General features: G+C 45.3%; 1 non-coding gene across 1 annotated transcript; it reads left to right on the forward strand.

Moving 5' to 3' along the window:
• Positions 1 to 12,248: 12,248 nt before the first annotated feature.
• trnae-uuc (transfer RNA glutamic acid (anticodon UUC)) lies at positions 12,249 to 12,320 on the forward strand. The gene has a single exon. It is a non-coding gene; the product is annotated as a tRNA-Glu (tRNA).
• The last annotated feature ends 4,999 nt before the right edge of the window (positions 12,321 to 17,319 follow it).

Below are 17,319 nucleotides of genomic sequence, written 5' to 3' on the forward strand. Positions count from 1 at the left end.
GGGAAAGGCTCTGGTTAAGATACTATGCCGGAGAGTCGGTACAGACTTGATGGGCCAAATGGCCTCCTTCTGCACTGTAGGGATTCTATGATTCTAAGATCCAAGCTGACAAGGTAAGGCACTCACGTTTGACCCTCACTCTGGGCGGATTTTTCCGGCTGTGCTCACCCCAAAACCGGAAAATCCTGCCCGAGGTCAATGGACCTTTCCATGGTCTCGCCCTCGCCCGCTCCGATTCCCGTGGCAGGTGGGCAGGACAGCAAAATTCGCCCCATGGTCTTAGCCAAAAGGTGAGAAGTAATGTGCTGAAAAATCTGTGTGCAGCTGCTTCAGGTTTTCGCAGTCACTGCAGCTGGATTTTCAGTTTGGTGAAGCAGAGACTGAAAATGTTTAAGTTTATTTATTCGTGTCACAAGTAAGGCTTACATTAACACTGCAATGAAGTTACTATGAAAATTCCCTAGTTGCCACGCTCCAGCACCTGTTCAGGTACACTGAGGGAGAATTTAGCACGGCTAATGCACCTAACCAACTCGGCTTTTGGACTGTGGGAGGAAACTGGATTTTCACAGTAACTTCATTGCAGTGTTGATGTAAACCTACTTGTGACACTGATAAATAAACTTTAACTTAACCCCTGGCTACCCGACTAGCCCCTTAACTCCTTGATTCCCTGACCCACCTGACTAACCCCTTACCTCAAACCACTCCCAAATCAAATCACCTCACCCACCTACTATCCTGCCCCTTACCCACCTGCCATCCTGCCCCTTACCCACCTGCCATCCTGCCCCTTACCCACCTGCCATCCTTCCCCTTACCCACCTGCCATCCTGTCCCTCACCCACCTGCTATCCTGCCCCTTACCCACCTGCCATCCTGCCCCTTACCCACCTGCCATCCTGCCCCTCACCCACCTGCCATCCTGTCCCTTACCCACCTGCCATCCTGCCCCTCACCCACCTGCCATCCTGCCCCTCACCCACCTGCCCTCCTGCCCCTCACCCACCTGCCCTCCTGCCCCTCACCCACCTGCCCTCCTGCCCCTCACCCACCTGCCATCCTGCCCCTCACCCACCTGCCCTCCTGCCCCTTACCCACCTGCCGTTCTGCCTCTTACCCACCTGCCATCCTGCCCCTTACCCACCTGCTATCCTGCCCCTCACCCACCTGCCATCCTGCCCCTTACCCACCTGCCATCATGCCCCTTACCCACCTGCCATCCTGCCCCTCACCCACCTACTATCCTGCCCCTTACCCACCTGTTATCCTGCCTCTTACCCACCTGCCATCCTGCCTCTAACCCACCTGCCATCCTGCCTCTTACCCACCTGCCATCCTGCCTCTTACCCACCTGCCCCTCTCAATGAAACGACTTTCAATCAATTGGACCCAATCAGACTCATCAGTGGATCTTCTCATCCTGAAGCAGAAAGTGGACAATGTGAAGGCTGGGAATTGGAACCCAGGTGAACGGCTGTGGAGGCAGCCATCACACAACTGGCAGGAGCAAAGCACAAATAGCAGAGTAATTCTGCAGTCATCCTGATTTGTAATATTTTCTTCAAGCACACGGTGGAGGAAGATTTTGAAGGAATAGAAAGAGACAACTAGATTGTGGTAGCATGGCCTCTGTCAGTGGGCATGCCCTGAGGGCCACACGATAGGGTCAAACCCTATGGAGTATCGAGGCAGGAAGCTGAGCCAGTTAGGAACAGGGTGCGTATCCTGGGACAGGGAGGTCCAGCAGTTAGAGCCAGGGAACAGAGTTGTCTTGTCGCATTGTTGATTTACTCTCATCCTTTGTTGTAAATACTTATTTATTGTTTGCAATAAATCCCTTGTTGCTTGGAGCCACATCGAATTGGCGAAACAGCAGACTGCATCAATCTGGAGCAGGCAGAATGAGAGGAAAGAGAAGCAGATGACATGGACCAGGATGTATTATTCATAATGTACTATTTCAGTGCAATATTGGAGGAGTGCCGCACAGTTAGTGGTACTGCCAGAGGCGACATTAAACCAAGACCCTGACTGCACACTGAGATGGACATAAAAGATTATATGGCACTATTCAAGGAATGCTGGGGTGTCCTTACTGGATCTTGGCCAAGATTTGTCCCTCAATCAACATCCCAAAAAACAGATCATCACATCATTTTCACATTGCTGATTAAGGAATTTTAGGATCATAGAATTGAATCATAGAATCACTACAGTGCAGAAGGAGGCCATTCAGCCCATCGTGCACCGACAGCATCTTACCCAGACCCTATCCCCATAACCCCACGTATATATCTCATTAATCCCCCTAATCTATATATTTTAGGACACTAAGGGGCAATTTAGCATGGCCAATCCACCTGACCTGCACATCTTTGGACATCTTGCAGTGCGCAGGCAGACATCTGTTCCCTCCATCATTTCCAAGAACGTTTCATTGCTTGTAAAGTGCATTCCGACATTCTGAGGTGAGGAGCGGCACTATCAGAAATACAAGTTCCCGTTTTCCTTCAGACAAGGTGGGTCAAATAAGTAGCAAAGTCCAGTTTGGCAATGTACTGGAAGACGGAATACTCACTTAACTCAGAGGATATAGTGACTGTGGGAATTTGGTGTATTGAATGAAGAGATACTGATCTGGTCCTTTTTACAGGACCAGGAGTTGTCCATGACAAAGAGAGAGAAAGAAAGAAAGAGAGAGAGACTTGAAAGCTGGGGTTCAGGGTCATTAACTCGGTAAGCAGCCAGCTAATCCGCAGCTAGCTCATTGATTGATGAGTTGTATGATTTATTTTTTAGCCTGGGGCGATATACGTACCGAACTAAGTTTATAGTTCAGCTAGCCAAACTACTTATTGTCAAAATAAATAATCATTGAATGCTATTTCTAAATATGAGACCTAATTAGTTAAACAAAACAAAATAGAACATAAGAACATAAGAAATAGGAACAGGAGTAGGCCATCTAGCCCCACGAGCCTGCCCTGCCATTCAATAAAATCATGGCTGATCTGAAGTGGATCCGTTCCACTTACCCGCCTGATCCCTATAACCCCTAATTCCCTTACCGATCAGGAATCCATCTATCCGTGATTTAAACATATTCAATGAGGAAGCCTCCACCACTTCAATGGGCAGAGAATTCGAGAGATTCACCACCCTCTGAGAGAAGAAGTTCCTCCTCAACTCTGTCCTAAACTGACCCCCCTTTATTTTGAGGCTGTGCCCTCTAGTTCTAGCTTCCTTTCTAAGTGGAAAGAATCTCTCCACCTCTACCCTATCCAGCCCCTTCATTATCTTATAGGTCTCTATAAGATCCCCCCTCAGCCTTCTAAATTCCAACGAGTACAAACCCAATCTGCTCAGTCTCTCCTCACAATCAACACCCCTCATTTCTGGTATCAACCTGGTGAACCTTCTCTCTACTCCCTCCAAGGCCAATATATCCTTCTGCAAATAAGGGGACCAATACTGCACACAGTATTCCAGCTGCGGCCTCACCAATGCCCTGTACAGATGCAGCAAGACATCTCTGCTTTTATATTCTATCCCCCTTGCAATATAGGCCAACATCCCATTTGCCTTCTTGATCACCTGTTGCACCTACAGACTGGGTTTTTGCGTAGAGATGGACGGGAAGATGACGTGTTACAGCTGCAGCATGTGGGGACTAGAGGAAACCAGTATGATTTACAGAAACCACATCTGCAATAAGTGTCTGTGGCCTGAGGAAATCTGGATCCAATTGGATGATCTCAGATACTGTGATGCATCATGGAGGGGTTAGGTTACATGGATACTTTGTTCCAGGTGGTAATAATACCCCTTTGGCTAGGTGCTTCAGATTTGGTCCATGCCAGGAACAAGAGGGGTGGGGGGGACCTACAAGTGAGGCAGGTATGGGGATTCAGAGGATGGCACTGGAGGAATCACAACACTTGCACTTGTCCAACTGGTTCATGATTCTTGCATTCTTCATGTTCAAGATGAGTGAGTGCATAGTGGATGAACAAACTAACCACAGCATTGTGGTATAGAGGGCTTCTCAAGTCAGGGATTACAAAGGAATGTAATTGGAGTAGGGAATAATATAGTGAGGGGGGTAGATCTTGTTCTCTACAGCTGGGACAGTGAGTCTCAAAAGCTGAGTTTCCGCCTAGTGCCAGGATTAAATAATCATAATCACTGGAAAAACAGAACTAGGAAAACTGGTGGACAAGCTGACAAGTTCCCGAAACCTGATGGCCTGCATCATAGAATCCCTAGACTGCAGACAGAGGCCATTCGGCCCATTGAGTCCACACCAATTTTTCCACTGAGGCTAGGGGAGAAAAAATCTAGAGGACATGGGTTAAGGGTGAAGGGGGGAAAAGTTTAAAGGGAATATTAGAGGGGGCTTCTTCACACAGAGAGTGGTGGGAGTTTGGAATCAGCTGCCAGATGAAGTGGTGAATGCGGGCTCACTTTTAACATTTAAGAAAAACTTGGACAGGTACATGGAAGAGAGGGGTGTGGAGGGATATGGTCCAGGTGCAGGTCAGTGGGACTAGGCAGAAAAATGGTTCGGCACAGACAAGAAGGGCCAAGAGGCCTGTTTCTGTGCCGTAACGTTCTATGGTTCTCTGGTACCAACTCTCCGACAGAACACCTTACCCAGTTCTTATCCCCGAAACTCCACGTATTTACCCCTCTAATCCTTGTAACCTAACATCTTTGGACACTAAAGGTAATTTAGCATGGCCAATCCACCTAACCTGCACATCTTTGGAGTGTGGGAGGAAACCGGAGCACCCGGAGGAAACCCACGCAGACACGGGGAGAACATGCAAACTCCACACACAGACAGTGACCCAAACTGGCGCTGTGAGGCAGCAGTGCTAACCACTGTGCCACCGTGCTGCCTATCCGAGGATTTAAAAATAAGTGGCTGCAGAGAAAGTGGATTAATTCCCCTAGATTCTGGTGAGGTCCCAGCGGTTTGGAAAACCACAAATGTAACATTCAAGAAAGCAGGGAAATAGACTGCAGGAAATTGCAATCTAATAAATCAAGCATCTGTCATTGGGGAAAAAGCTTGCATCCATCACTGAAGAGGTGCAGTTGGACATTTAGAAACGCAGAATACGATCAGAGTCAACATGGTTTTGTGAAAGGGGAATTGTGTTTGACAAATTGATATGAGTTCTTCGAGGTCGGAACCTCAGGGTGAGTAAAGGGAAATCAGTAACTACATTTTATTTGAATTTCCAAAAGGCATTCAATAAGAAGCCTCAGGAAAGGTTACTGCAAAAGATAGCAGCATGGTGCTGCTCGGTGACATATTAGTATGGGTCAGGGCTTGGCCAGCTAAAAGTAAAAATTGAACAGGGCTAAATGGGTCATTTACAGGTTGGCACACTAACTACTGGAGTGCCATAGGGATCAGTGCTGAGGCCTCAACTATTTTCAATCTATATCAATGACTTGGAAGAAGGGATCAAGTGTTCTGTCACCAAATTTGTTGATGATGCAAAGATACGTAGGAATGCAGGAGGTGCAGAGAAGACAAGGAGTCTGCAAAAGGATATAGGGAAGTTATGTGAGTGGGTGAAATTTGGAAGATGCAGTGTGATGTGGAAAAATGTTAAGTTGTTCAGTTTGGCAGGAAGAACGAAAGCAACATAAAAACTGAAGATTCTGGATAAACTCAGCAAGTCTGGCAGCACCTGTGGAGAGAGAAATAGAGTTAACATTTCGAGTCCGTATGACTTCTTCAGAGATTTTATTACAGAAGAAGCAGAACGTTTTTCAAATGGAGAGGGACTGCAGAGTACAGCAGTACAGAGGAATCTGGGCACCTTTGTACATGAATTACAAACCTTCAGCAAGCATGTACAATAAATAATTAGGAAGGCAAATAGACTGTTGGTCTGTATTGAAAGGGGAATGGAGTATAAAGGATGGAAAGCCTCTAGACTGCAGTGCAGACCTCACCTTGGGTAGTGTATAGTTTGGCTTCCTTACTTAAGGGATATACTTGCACTGGAGGCAGTATGGAGAAAGTACGATTGGCTGATTCCTGGGATAAAGAGGTTGTCTTATGAGACAAGGTTGAGCAGTTTTGGCCCATACTCATTGGAGTTTAGTCGAATGAGAGGCGATTGTATTGAAGCAACTAAGATTCTGAGGGAGCTTCACAGGTCAGATATTGAGAGGATGTTCCCCTCGTGGGAGAATCTGGAACTAGGAAGAAGAGCTTCAGAATAAATCATCTCCAGTTTAAGATGGAGATGAGGCGTAATTTCTTACCTCAGAAGATCATTAGTTTCTGAAATGCCCTTTTACAGAGAACATTGGAAACTGGGTTGTTGAATTAAAATAAAGCTGTGTTAAATAATTTTTTGATCTACAAAAGAGTCAAGGGCTATGAGGACAGGCAAGTTAGGAGGGCTGAATCAAATCAGCCGTGAACCTGTTGAATGGTGGAGTAGGCTCAAGGGGCCAAACAGATCACTCATGCTATGACTTTTTATGAGCTTATGTTCCTGAACACACTCTGCAAGGGTAACACAACTATTCCTTCTCCTCTACCGTTCCCCTACGTTTGCGCATATTAATTCCCTTTAAGTAATCTTCCATTATTAAAGAGGACTGGAATCCATTATTAAAGAGGAGATAGCAGGGCATCTGGATAGAAATGGTTCGATCAATCAGACGCAGCATGGATTCATGAGGGGAAAGTCGTGCTTGACGAACATGTTGGATTTTTATGAAGATGTGACGAGGGCGGTTGATGGAGGAGAACCGGTGGATGCGGTGTTTTTGGATTTCCAAAAGGCGTTTGATAAGGTGCCCCATAAAAGGCTGCTGAAGAAGATTAGGGCACACGGAGTTGGGGGTAGTGTGTTAAAGTGGATTGGGGACTGGCTATCCGACAGGAAGCAAAGAGTCGGAATAAATGGGTGTTTTTCCGGTTGGAGGAAGGTAACTAGTGGCGTGCCGCAGGGATCGGTACTCGGGCCGCAACTATTTACCATTTATATAGATGATCTGGAGGAGGGGACGGAGTGTAGGGTAACGAAGTTTGCAGACGACACAAAGATGAGTGGAAAAGTGAATCATGTGGAGGACGGAGAAGATCTGCAGAGAGATTTGGACAGGCTGAGTGAGTGGGCGAGGATATGGCAAATGGAGTATAACGTTGATAAATGCGAGGTTATACACTTTGGAGGAAATAATAACAAATGGGATTACTATCTCAATGGAAACAAATTAAAACATGCTACCGTGCAAAGGGACCTGGGGGTCCTTGTGCATGAGACGCAAAAGCCCAGTCTGCAGGTACAACAGGTGATCAAGAAGGCAAATGGGATGTTGGCCTATATCGCGAGGGGGATAGAATATAAAAGCAGGGATGTCTTGATGCACCTGTACAGGGCATTGGTGAGGCCGCAGCTGGAATACTGTGTGCAGTATTGGTCCCCTTATATGAGGAAGGATATATTGGCATTGGAGGGAGTGCAGAGAAGGTTCACCAGGTTGATACCGGAGATGAGGGGTTTGGATTATGAGGAGAGGCTGAGGAGATTGGGTTTGTACTTGTTGGAGTTTAGAAGGATGAGGGGGGATCTTATGGAGACTTATAAGATAATGCGGGGGCTGGATAGGGTGGAGGCGGAGAGATTCTTTCCACTTAGTAAGGAAGTTAAAACTAGAGGACACAGCCTCAAAATAAAGGGGGGTCGGTTTAAGACAGAGTTGAGGAGGAACTTCTTCTCCCAGAGGGTGGTGAATCTCTGGAATTCTCTGCCCACTGAGGTGGTGGAGGCTACCTCGCTGAATATGTTTAAAGCGCGGATGGATGGATTCCTGATCGGTAAGGGAATTAAGGGTTATGGGGATCAGGCGGGTAAGTGGTACTGATCCATGTCAGATCAGCCATGTTCTTATTGAATGGCGGGGCAGGCTCGAGGGGCTAGATGGCCTACTCCTGCTCCTATTTCTTATGTTCTTATGTTCTTAATTCCCTTTTGAAAACTACAATTGAACCTTCCTCCTGTACAGTCTTAGAGGGAAATCCAGATAGTAAGCACTTACTGCATTAAGGTACTTTTACTTATGCTGCCATTGTATTCTTGAATAATAATGTTGTAATGACTTTAATGAGGTCCATAATATGGACCTCTTAGAATACAAGCTACTGGATTAAGACAGTAATGGCTTGGCCAATCATGGAGCCCTGCAAGTGTACATAATGTGGAGTGTCAGGGTTACTAGCACTCCGGGTTTATACTCTAAACGAGGAAGTACCTGTCTGAGTGTTGCTTATTATGTAAATAAATCTAAATTTGATGAAGGGGTACTCCAGCCTCGGAGGAGTTATTTCAGTGGCACCGAGGGTGGGATGCAATCCTGAGCAAGCACCTGGACCATTTGAAGCTTTAAATTTTCAGGCCATTCAGGAACAAACAATGCCCAGCACATCGGGAGCCTTGAAAAGACTTCCAGGACCCGCCGGCTCCCACTCTCCATCTCCAGTCAGTGGAACCTCTGAAACCGAATTGGACACAGTGTTGTACCTGAGTCTATCCCTCACTATCTGAAGAAGGGAGTGAATCTGTGCCTTGGCACTCTAAATAAAGAGACGGGCACCGCTTTGCTTCACCCCGCCTATATCAGACGCAGAGCTTGAGGAACCGGACCCAGCGCTGAAACACCTCAAGGAGCTCTCAAGGCAAACAAACAGCCGAGGCTCCTTGGACCTAGGGAAGGAGAGATGTGATGACTTTAATGAGGTGGACCTCTTAGAATACAAGCTCCCAGGTTAAGGCAATAATGGCTTGTCCAATCAGGGACCTCTGCTTGTGTATATAATGTGGAGTGTCAGGGTTATTACCACTTCGGGTTTATACTCTATGAGGAAGTCTATCCTCGACTCTATCCCGTAACTCCACACATTTACCACGGCTAATCCATCTAACCTACACATCTTTGGACGCAAAGGAGCAATTTACCATGGCCAATCCACCTAACCTGCAAATCTTTGGTCACCCTTCTTCATGACTGCAGTAATAAGATTCTTTTAACAGGTTCTTTTATATCTGCATTTCAAAGGGGATAAAATATCATACTGACAAAGTTTTGTGGTCCAATTGGTATTTTCCATGGGTAAAAATATCCAATCGCATGCTGAGCTCTTTGTTTGAGAGAGCCCTCCTAGCTATCACCCCTGGTGCTCACTGGGGCTTGAGGCTCAACTCAGTTGAACTGGCAATCTTCCAGGTTTAAAACTCCAACTCTCAGACGTGATCAGCAAACTGTTCTTGCTTTAGCAAAGTCCACTACCTTATTTCAAATAGATATCTCTTCTATGAATAGCATGGTCTTTATGCCACAAAAGCAGAAAATGCTGAAGAATCTCAGCAGGTCTGACAGCATCTGTGGAGAGAGAGAGAGCCGAGCTAATGTTTCCATTTTGGATGACTCCTCTATTCTCTGTCTGCAGATGGCGTCAGACCTGCTGAGATTTTCCAGCATTTTTTGTTTTTGTTTCAGATTCCAGCATCCACAGTAATTTGCTTTTATCTTATGGACTTTATGCTTCCTGATAGCACTCTCTAGAGATATCTCACCGTTCAGCAAAAAACAACCAGCGATGTTCCAACTTGTCAGGGCATGTTGAGTTAAATTGGACAGTGTTAGCACTGTTTTAGCGCTATTTGACTCGCTCAGTCAAGCCTCAACAGTAAACTGTGGTCCCCAATACTGAGCCCTTCGCAGCCTTCTATCTAGAAAGGTGGATTTGAGGTAGATTGACCATGATCATTCGGATTCATGAAGCAGGCTAGAAGGCTGCTTGGTCCACACTTGCTCCCATTTCTTATATATTTTTTGAAGTCTATCTGCTGACAATCCACCATCTGCTACCTTGCTTCACTGCTCCTGTCGAAAGATATCAAAGTAGGAGCTGGGCCTACTCCAGGGAATAAGACAATAGAGATTCACAAGATGAAGGCTTTAACAAGGTCAATGGGGCTTTGAAACCTAGAAACTGGGGCTGGTGATAAACAGAATGGAAGAGTGTGAAAAGAATCGCAAAATGAGACCTTGTAAAGATGCTGGAATTAATTTGTCTCAGAACATTTTGTTGATATTGTAGCCTCTTCCCTTACATGCTTTCCTTTGTATGATTTGATTATCGAAGAATATTCCTGTTCATTTAGAACTGCATTAACAAAAACAATGCTTTCGGGCAGGCTGCTGATATGTGAATGTGGTGCAGTGATAAGCACTATTGCTTTCTAAGCAGATGACCTTGATTTAATTCCTAACCATCTCTTTCTACTTGTAAATGAATTGTGTCTAAAACCTGTCTCTATCCTCCAGCTGGCTGACCTTGGTATGACATTGAACAATTTCTCCAAATTAGAATCATAGAAACCCTACAGTGCAGAAAGAGGCCATCTGGCCCATTGAGTCTGCACCGACCACAATCCCACCCAGGCCCTACCCCCACATCCCTACACATTTACTCTAGCTAATCCCTCTAACCTGCGCATCTCAGGACACTAAGGGGCAATTTTTAGCATGGCCAATCAACCTAACCCGCACATCTTTGGACTGTGGGAGGAAACCGGAGTACCCGGAGGAAACCCATGCAGACACGAGGAGAATGTGCAAATTCCACACAGACAGTGACCCAAGCCGGGAATTGAACCCAGGTCCCTGGAGCTGTGAAGCAGCAGTGCTAACCACTGTGCTACCGTGCCGCCAAAATTCTTTCACTCCTTCCAAATTAAAAGTGTTCCAACTGAACCCACTTTGGGTTGTGTTTATTTATGACACGTTTGGAAACAGTCTTTCTTCCAGGCTCTCTCCCTTATGTCTTTATCCATTACATTAGTTTTTCTATTGTTGCCAGTTCCGATCCTTCCTCCAAACTGGAAAATTTCATCAGCTTTGCTTCAAATTTGCACTCTTTCTTGCCATCTCCAACTCTCCTCCTCCATTCTTGCAATTGCCTATGCTTCTATTTCTGAGGAAAAGCTGCGAAAAAAGTTTGACCATAAGCTCCGACAGCTATCTTCATTACAGTTCCTACCTCTTTGCCTCTTCTGGGGTGCCACGGTAGCACAGTGGTTAGCACTGCTGCTTCACAGCGCCAGGGACCTGGGTTTGATTCCCGGCTTGGGTCACTGTCTATGTGGAGTTTGCACATTCTCCTCGTGTCTGCGTGGGTTTCCTCCGGGTGCTACGGTTTCCTCCCACAGTCCAAAGATGTGCAGGTTAGGTTGATTGGCCATGCTAAAAAAAATTGCCCTTAGTGTTCTGAGATGCGTAGGTTAGAGGGATTAGTGGGTAAATATGTAGGGATATGGGGGTAGGGCCTGGGTGGGTTTGTGGTCGGTGCAGACTTGATGGGCCAAATGGCCTCTTTCTGTACTGTAGGGTTTCTATGATTTTTAAAGAGTCTACATAATAGTCCCAGTTTCTCCATCTCTATTCCATCTGTCCTCATGGTACAACCTTCCAATTAACTGCTTCTGATATGTCTTCCTTCCTCCTGAGCTGAGGATTCATCTTGTTGTGGATAGGGCTTTCAATGCTGCTCTTCCCATTTTCTGCGTTTTTGCTCTGCCCTCTTCACTTCCCTCTTAAAACCATGGCAGGCTTCTATTTGTTTTCAGATTCAGCAGCTCATCATCTCTCTCTGTCATCTCCAGCATGGTGCCAGCGCCAAACACATCTTCTTCCTGAGCCCCTTTCACAGTCCAAAGGGACTGTTCCCTCCACAAGAGACTCCTTCCTATGACGTCTTCCCAACAGGAGATACAAGATCTGCCTTTCCCTAGCTTCTCCCTCCCCAGTAAACAGAGCCCCAAACACTCTTTCCAGGTGAAACAGCAACTTTGCTTGTACTTTTTTCAATTTAATATATGACACTTGCTGCTCATGTTGTGATCTCTTCGGCAATGTGGGTGCCAGAATCAGAGTGAATGGTTGTGTTGCTGAACACCTGTTCAGACTGCAAAAATGACCCTGAGCGTGAAAGAAATTCAAAAATGATCCTGTGTCTACCTTGCAAGGTTCTTGATTTGATTTCAATATTTTGTGAAAATTTTAGTCTCTTTCCTTGCCTGCACTTTTCTTCCTCTATCTATCCTGATTGCTGTGAGAATATTTCAGTCCATCAAAGCTTTTGAATTGTATTTTTTTAAAATGATGCATCAGGGCAAAATTACTTCAGGGTTCATCAAAGCCTCTGTGTGGTGGTGGGGCAGTGGTAAGCGTGGCTGCCTTTCAAGCAGTTGACCTTGGTTCAATTCCCAGTCATCACATTGACGAACAGCCCCAATAGTGAGGTAGCTATGTGCGCAGTGTTGGAGGGAACTATTGAATGGAGTGGCTGTGGGATGTTGGTGAGGCTGGAATTCACTGTTCGATGCACTGGAATGTGTTGTCAAATTTGATTAGCTTTCTTACTTTAAGACTTTACTTGAAAATTACAATTCAGTGCAGTTAATAGCTGACAGTTAATTAATTGGAAGTGTGCTTGTGAGTGTGTAATTATTGTGACTGGCTTGACTGACTAGGAGTTTCTGCTGCATTTTAAGAAGAAGTGAGATAGTTTGGGAAAATTTTAGCTAAAGACTGATAGGCAGAATTGTGATGTAGCAATGGGCAGCCATTAAAGGCGAGGAGTTTTGAGTACAGTATAGGCATGATTACAGAAGGGGAAAAGAGACGACAATCAAAGCCAGGGCTCCCTGAGTGATGAAAGATTTAAACCGCAGGGTGATAAGGAGAGAAGTCGATTAGTGTTTGACAGAGGTCAGTTTGATAATACAAAGGAAAATTGGGCTGACAATGAAATGCACAGAACAGGAGCGGCACGGTGGCACAGTTGTTGGCACAGCTGCCTCACAGCGCCAGGGACCCAGGTTCAATTCCGGCCTTGGGTGACTGCCTGTGTGCAGTTTGCAAGTTTTCCCTGTGTCTGTGTGGGTTTTCTCCGTGCTCTGGTTTCTCCCACACTCCAAAGCTGTGCAGGTTAGGTGGATTGACCATGCTAAATTTCCCCTTCATGTCCCAAGATGTGTAGGTTAGGGAGATTAATGGGGTAAATATGTGGGGTTACAGAACTAGGGGTCAGGTCAGATACTCTATCAGCGAGTTGGTGCAGACTCGATGGGCCGAATGGCCTCCTTCGACACTGTAGGGATTCTATAATGATCTTCACTGAACAGAAGAAAGAAAATCAGAGGATAAAGAGACAGTACAAGAAGAGATGATAGAAAACACCATAGGAAAGCCTTGGCACTATGGTGCAAATGATTTCCACTGGGGGGACACAGCAATCTGTAGAAATGCAGTAAAGGGAATTCAATAATTAAAAAATATATATTCATTCATGGGATGTGGGTGTCACTGGCTGGGCCAGCATTTATTGTCCATTCCTGAGGGCATTGAAGAATCAACCACATAGCTGTGGATCTGGAGTCACAGCTAGGCCCGGCCAGGTAAGGACAGAAAATTTCCTTCCCTAAAGGACATTAGTGAACCAGATGGGTTCTTTACGACAATTGACAATGGTTTCATGGTCATCATTAGACTTTTAATTTCAGATTTTTACTGAATTCGAATTTCATCATTTGCCATGGTAGAACCCGGGTCCCCAGAGCATTTCCCTGGGTCTCTGGATTACTAGTCCAGTGACAATACCACGACACCACTGCCTCCTCTAAAATCAGGGATTAGGCGGATGTTTCTGCAGCCACTGATGTGAGTCCCACATGGAGTGTTGTCTCCCTGTTGCCACCATAAAGAACATCATTGTGAGGGTGTAGAAAAATCTCAAGGGAGAAGAGAAATAGCCTGAATTCATGGTCTATTTGGGAACCGTTGACAGAGGAAGTAAAAGTTGAGATCCTGCAAGCAGAGAGTATCAGGAGTTCAGGAGAAAGTCAAAGAGCAGATAATAACCCCTGGATTACTCCCAGTGTTATGTACTAATGTGTGAGGATAGTAGGATTGTGTAGCTGGGAAATGGTGAGGAGAGAGATTGTGAATTCCTGAGGCATTGGGGCCACTTCTGAGGGAGGAGGAACTTCCTAAAGCTGAGTGGGGGGTTGCACCTGAACAGAGCTGTGAGCAATGTGCTCGTGGGAAGGTTGGCTAATATTGTGGAGAGGGCTTCAACTAGTTTTGGGAGGAAATGGGCACCAGGACGTGCAAGAGGTTTCCTCGAACACTACTCCAATAATAACTACTAAGCACGCGTGTAAGGAGCTATGTCATAGTTATGTCACTCAGAGAGAGAGATGAGTGAGAAGAACCTAAGAGAGAATTGTATCGATGCTCTTGTGATAACTTGAGACCACAAATAATGTAGATCAGGTCCAAGACAGGGTAAAGGGTCGCATACCCTGTCTTGTCAGCTTGGATCGGAAATGTCTCAACTTGTTGAGACTCTGAATTGGACTTGATTTGATTGAATTGGAAAAGTATTTAAAAAAAACTTGAGACCACAAATAAGGTAGTTAAATGTATTGTTTAATGAATGATATTCTTTATATAAATAACAATGAAGTTTAACAATAACAGTAGCTCACCAGAATAATAATAACAGTAATAACTATGAAAACAGGAGTACTAGTAAAACTGGTCTTGCTTACCAGTCATCCTCCTAAGACTGAAAAGCCTGCCAAAGACCGCACATGCTCAAAACCCTGAACAGATGCTAATAAGGTTATTATCTAAGAGAAAGGCTTATAAGAACACAAAGTGATGCTCTGTAACAGTTCTGTTGTTCTGTAAATAGTTAGTAATGAAAATTAAAATATTCTGAAGGAAAGATCTCTAGCTGGATCCCTTATTAGAGTAAGAAACTCAATTGTCAGAAACTGTTAAGGCCGGAGAGGGGGAACTCGGTATAATGCTCTTTCAGTAAGCCAGTGCAGACTTGTTGGGTTGAATGGCCTCCTTCTGCACTGTAAAGATTCTGTGATTCTGTGAATATTTCGCAGGTAAGCCAAAAATAACAGGTTCTGAAGATCCCTTCACTGGCCAATGGCAGATCGTCTCCCTATGCTGCGAAACCCTACGCTGGGTTGCTTGGTAAATCCCGCCCCAAGTGCAGAGTCAACACGGTGAACTAAATCTGTGAAAACTCCAGGTTATGGCAAGTCCGGAGAAATCTTTAAATATTTGCGTCAGAAGTGCAGTTTTAAAACAAGCTGTCACTAAAAACCCAATCCCCGATTCAGAGCCTCAGCTGGTGAGTGACAAAAAAAATCAAAGCATTAATTAAATATTTAAGATCATTACAACTGTTCAACTCAATGTAAGGCAAGCAGGAGTTAGAGTTCGACAATCTTATGTGTTAAAAAAGTAAAATGCTGAACTAGAGGAGACTGCAGGAGCTGATCCAGGCAGCCACTGATATTTTGTTTTCAGGTCAAATATCACTGCCATTGTTGTGGAGTCTGCGAAAAGCAGCAAGCGAAGGAAATCTCTTTTCCTGAGTGAACAGTAGCAGCATCCTGAAATTCAGATGGTTCTTAAGCAGGACATACACTTTTAAAATGTTGAGCATGGATCACAATTCCAAGTCAATTGGGACTAATCTGCAGCCCTGATCAATCACACTTTGAGATAGCCTTTCCCACTCTTCCAGTTGTACCTAACTCTACATTTACATCACTCTCCAGACTCAGAATGTTCACTCGTTTTGGATTTTGTCAGTAACTGCATGCTGCCCTGTGGGCCTGAACAATTTCCCATCAAAAGCATTTCCCTCATTTTACAATGAACAAAGAAAGGTACAGCACAGGAACAGGCCCTTCAGCCCCCCAAGCCTGAACCGGTCACAATGCCTGCCGAAACTAAAACTGTATGCACTTAGGGAACCTGTATCCTTCCATTCCCATCCTATTCATGTCTTCATCAATTGCCCCTTAAATGCCGCTATCCTACCTGCTCAAACCACCTCCCCGGGCAGCGCGTCCCAGACATTCACCACCCTCTGTGTAAAAAAACTTGCCTCGCACATCTCCTCTAAACTTTTCCCCTCGGACTTTAAACCTATGTCCCCAGTACTTGACTTTTCTACCCTAGGAAAGAGCATCTGGCTATTCTCTCTGTCCATGCCACTCATAATCTTGTAGACCTCTATCAGGTCACCCCCTCAACCTCCGTCGTTCCAGTGAGAACAAACCGGGTTCATCCAACCTCTCCTCATAGCTAATACCCTCCAGACCAGGCAATATCCTGGTAAACCTCTTCTGTACCCTCTCCAAAGTATCCACATCCTTCTGGTTGTGTGGCGACCAGAATTGTACACAATATTCAAAATGAGGCCTAACTAAGGTTCTGCAGCATGACCCATTAATTTTTATGCTCAATGCCCCGACCAATTAAGACAAGCATCCATATGCTTTCTTGACCACCTTATCCACCTGCGTTGCCACTTTCAGTGATCAATGGACATGTTGCCCAGATCTCTCTGCCTGTCAATATTCCTAAGGGTTTACTGTACAATTCCTACATGCATTGGGCCTTCCAAAATGCATTATCTCATACTTGTCCAGATTAAACTCCCAAGCCTCCTACCGGTCTATATCTTGCTGTATCCTCTGACAATCCTCTTCACTATCCGCAACTCCACCAATTTTTGTGTCGTCTGCGAACTTACTAATTAGACCAGCTACATTTTCCTCCAAATCATTTATATATACTACGAACAACAAAGGTCCCAGAACTGATCCCTGTGGAACACCGCTAGTCACAGCCTTCCATTCAGAACAGCACCCCTCTACTGCTACCCTCTGTTTTCTATGGCCAAGCCAGTTCTGTCTCCATCTTGCCAGCTCTCCTCTGATCCCGTGTGACTTCACCTTTCGTACCAGTCTACTATGAGGAACCTTGTCAAAGGCTTTACTGAAGTCCACGTATACAACATCCACTGCCTTTCCCTCATCTATCATCTTTGTCACTTCCTTGAAAAACTCGATCAAGTTAGTGAGGTATGACCTCCCCTTCACAAAACCATTCTGTCTCTCAATAATAAGTCAATTTCTTTCCAAATGTGAGTGAATCCTATCCCTAAGAATCTTTTCCAATAATTTCCCTACCACTGACCTAAAACTCACTAGCGTATAATTTCCTGGATTATCCCCGCTGCCCTTCTTAAACAATGGAACAACATTGACTACCTTCCAGTCCTCTGGAACTTCATCTGTAGCCAATGAGGATACAAAGATTTCTGTCAAGACCCCCAGCAATTTCCGCCCTTGCCTCCCTCAGTATTCTGGAGTAGATCCCATCAGGCCCTGGGGA

The sequence above is a fragment of the Mustelus asterias genome, chromosome 26 (assembly GCF_964213995.1).
Source record: "Mustelus asterias chromosome 26, sMusAst1.hap1.1, whole genome shotgun sequence".
Taxonomy (NCBI): Eukaryota; Metazoa; Chordata; class Chondrichthyes; order Carcharhiniformes; family Triakidae; genus Mustelus; species Mustelus asterias.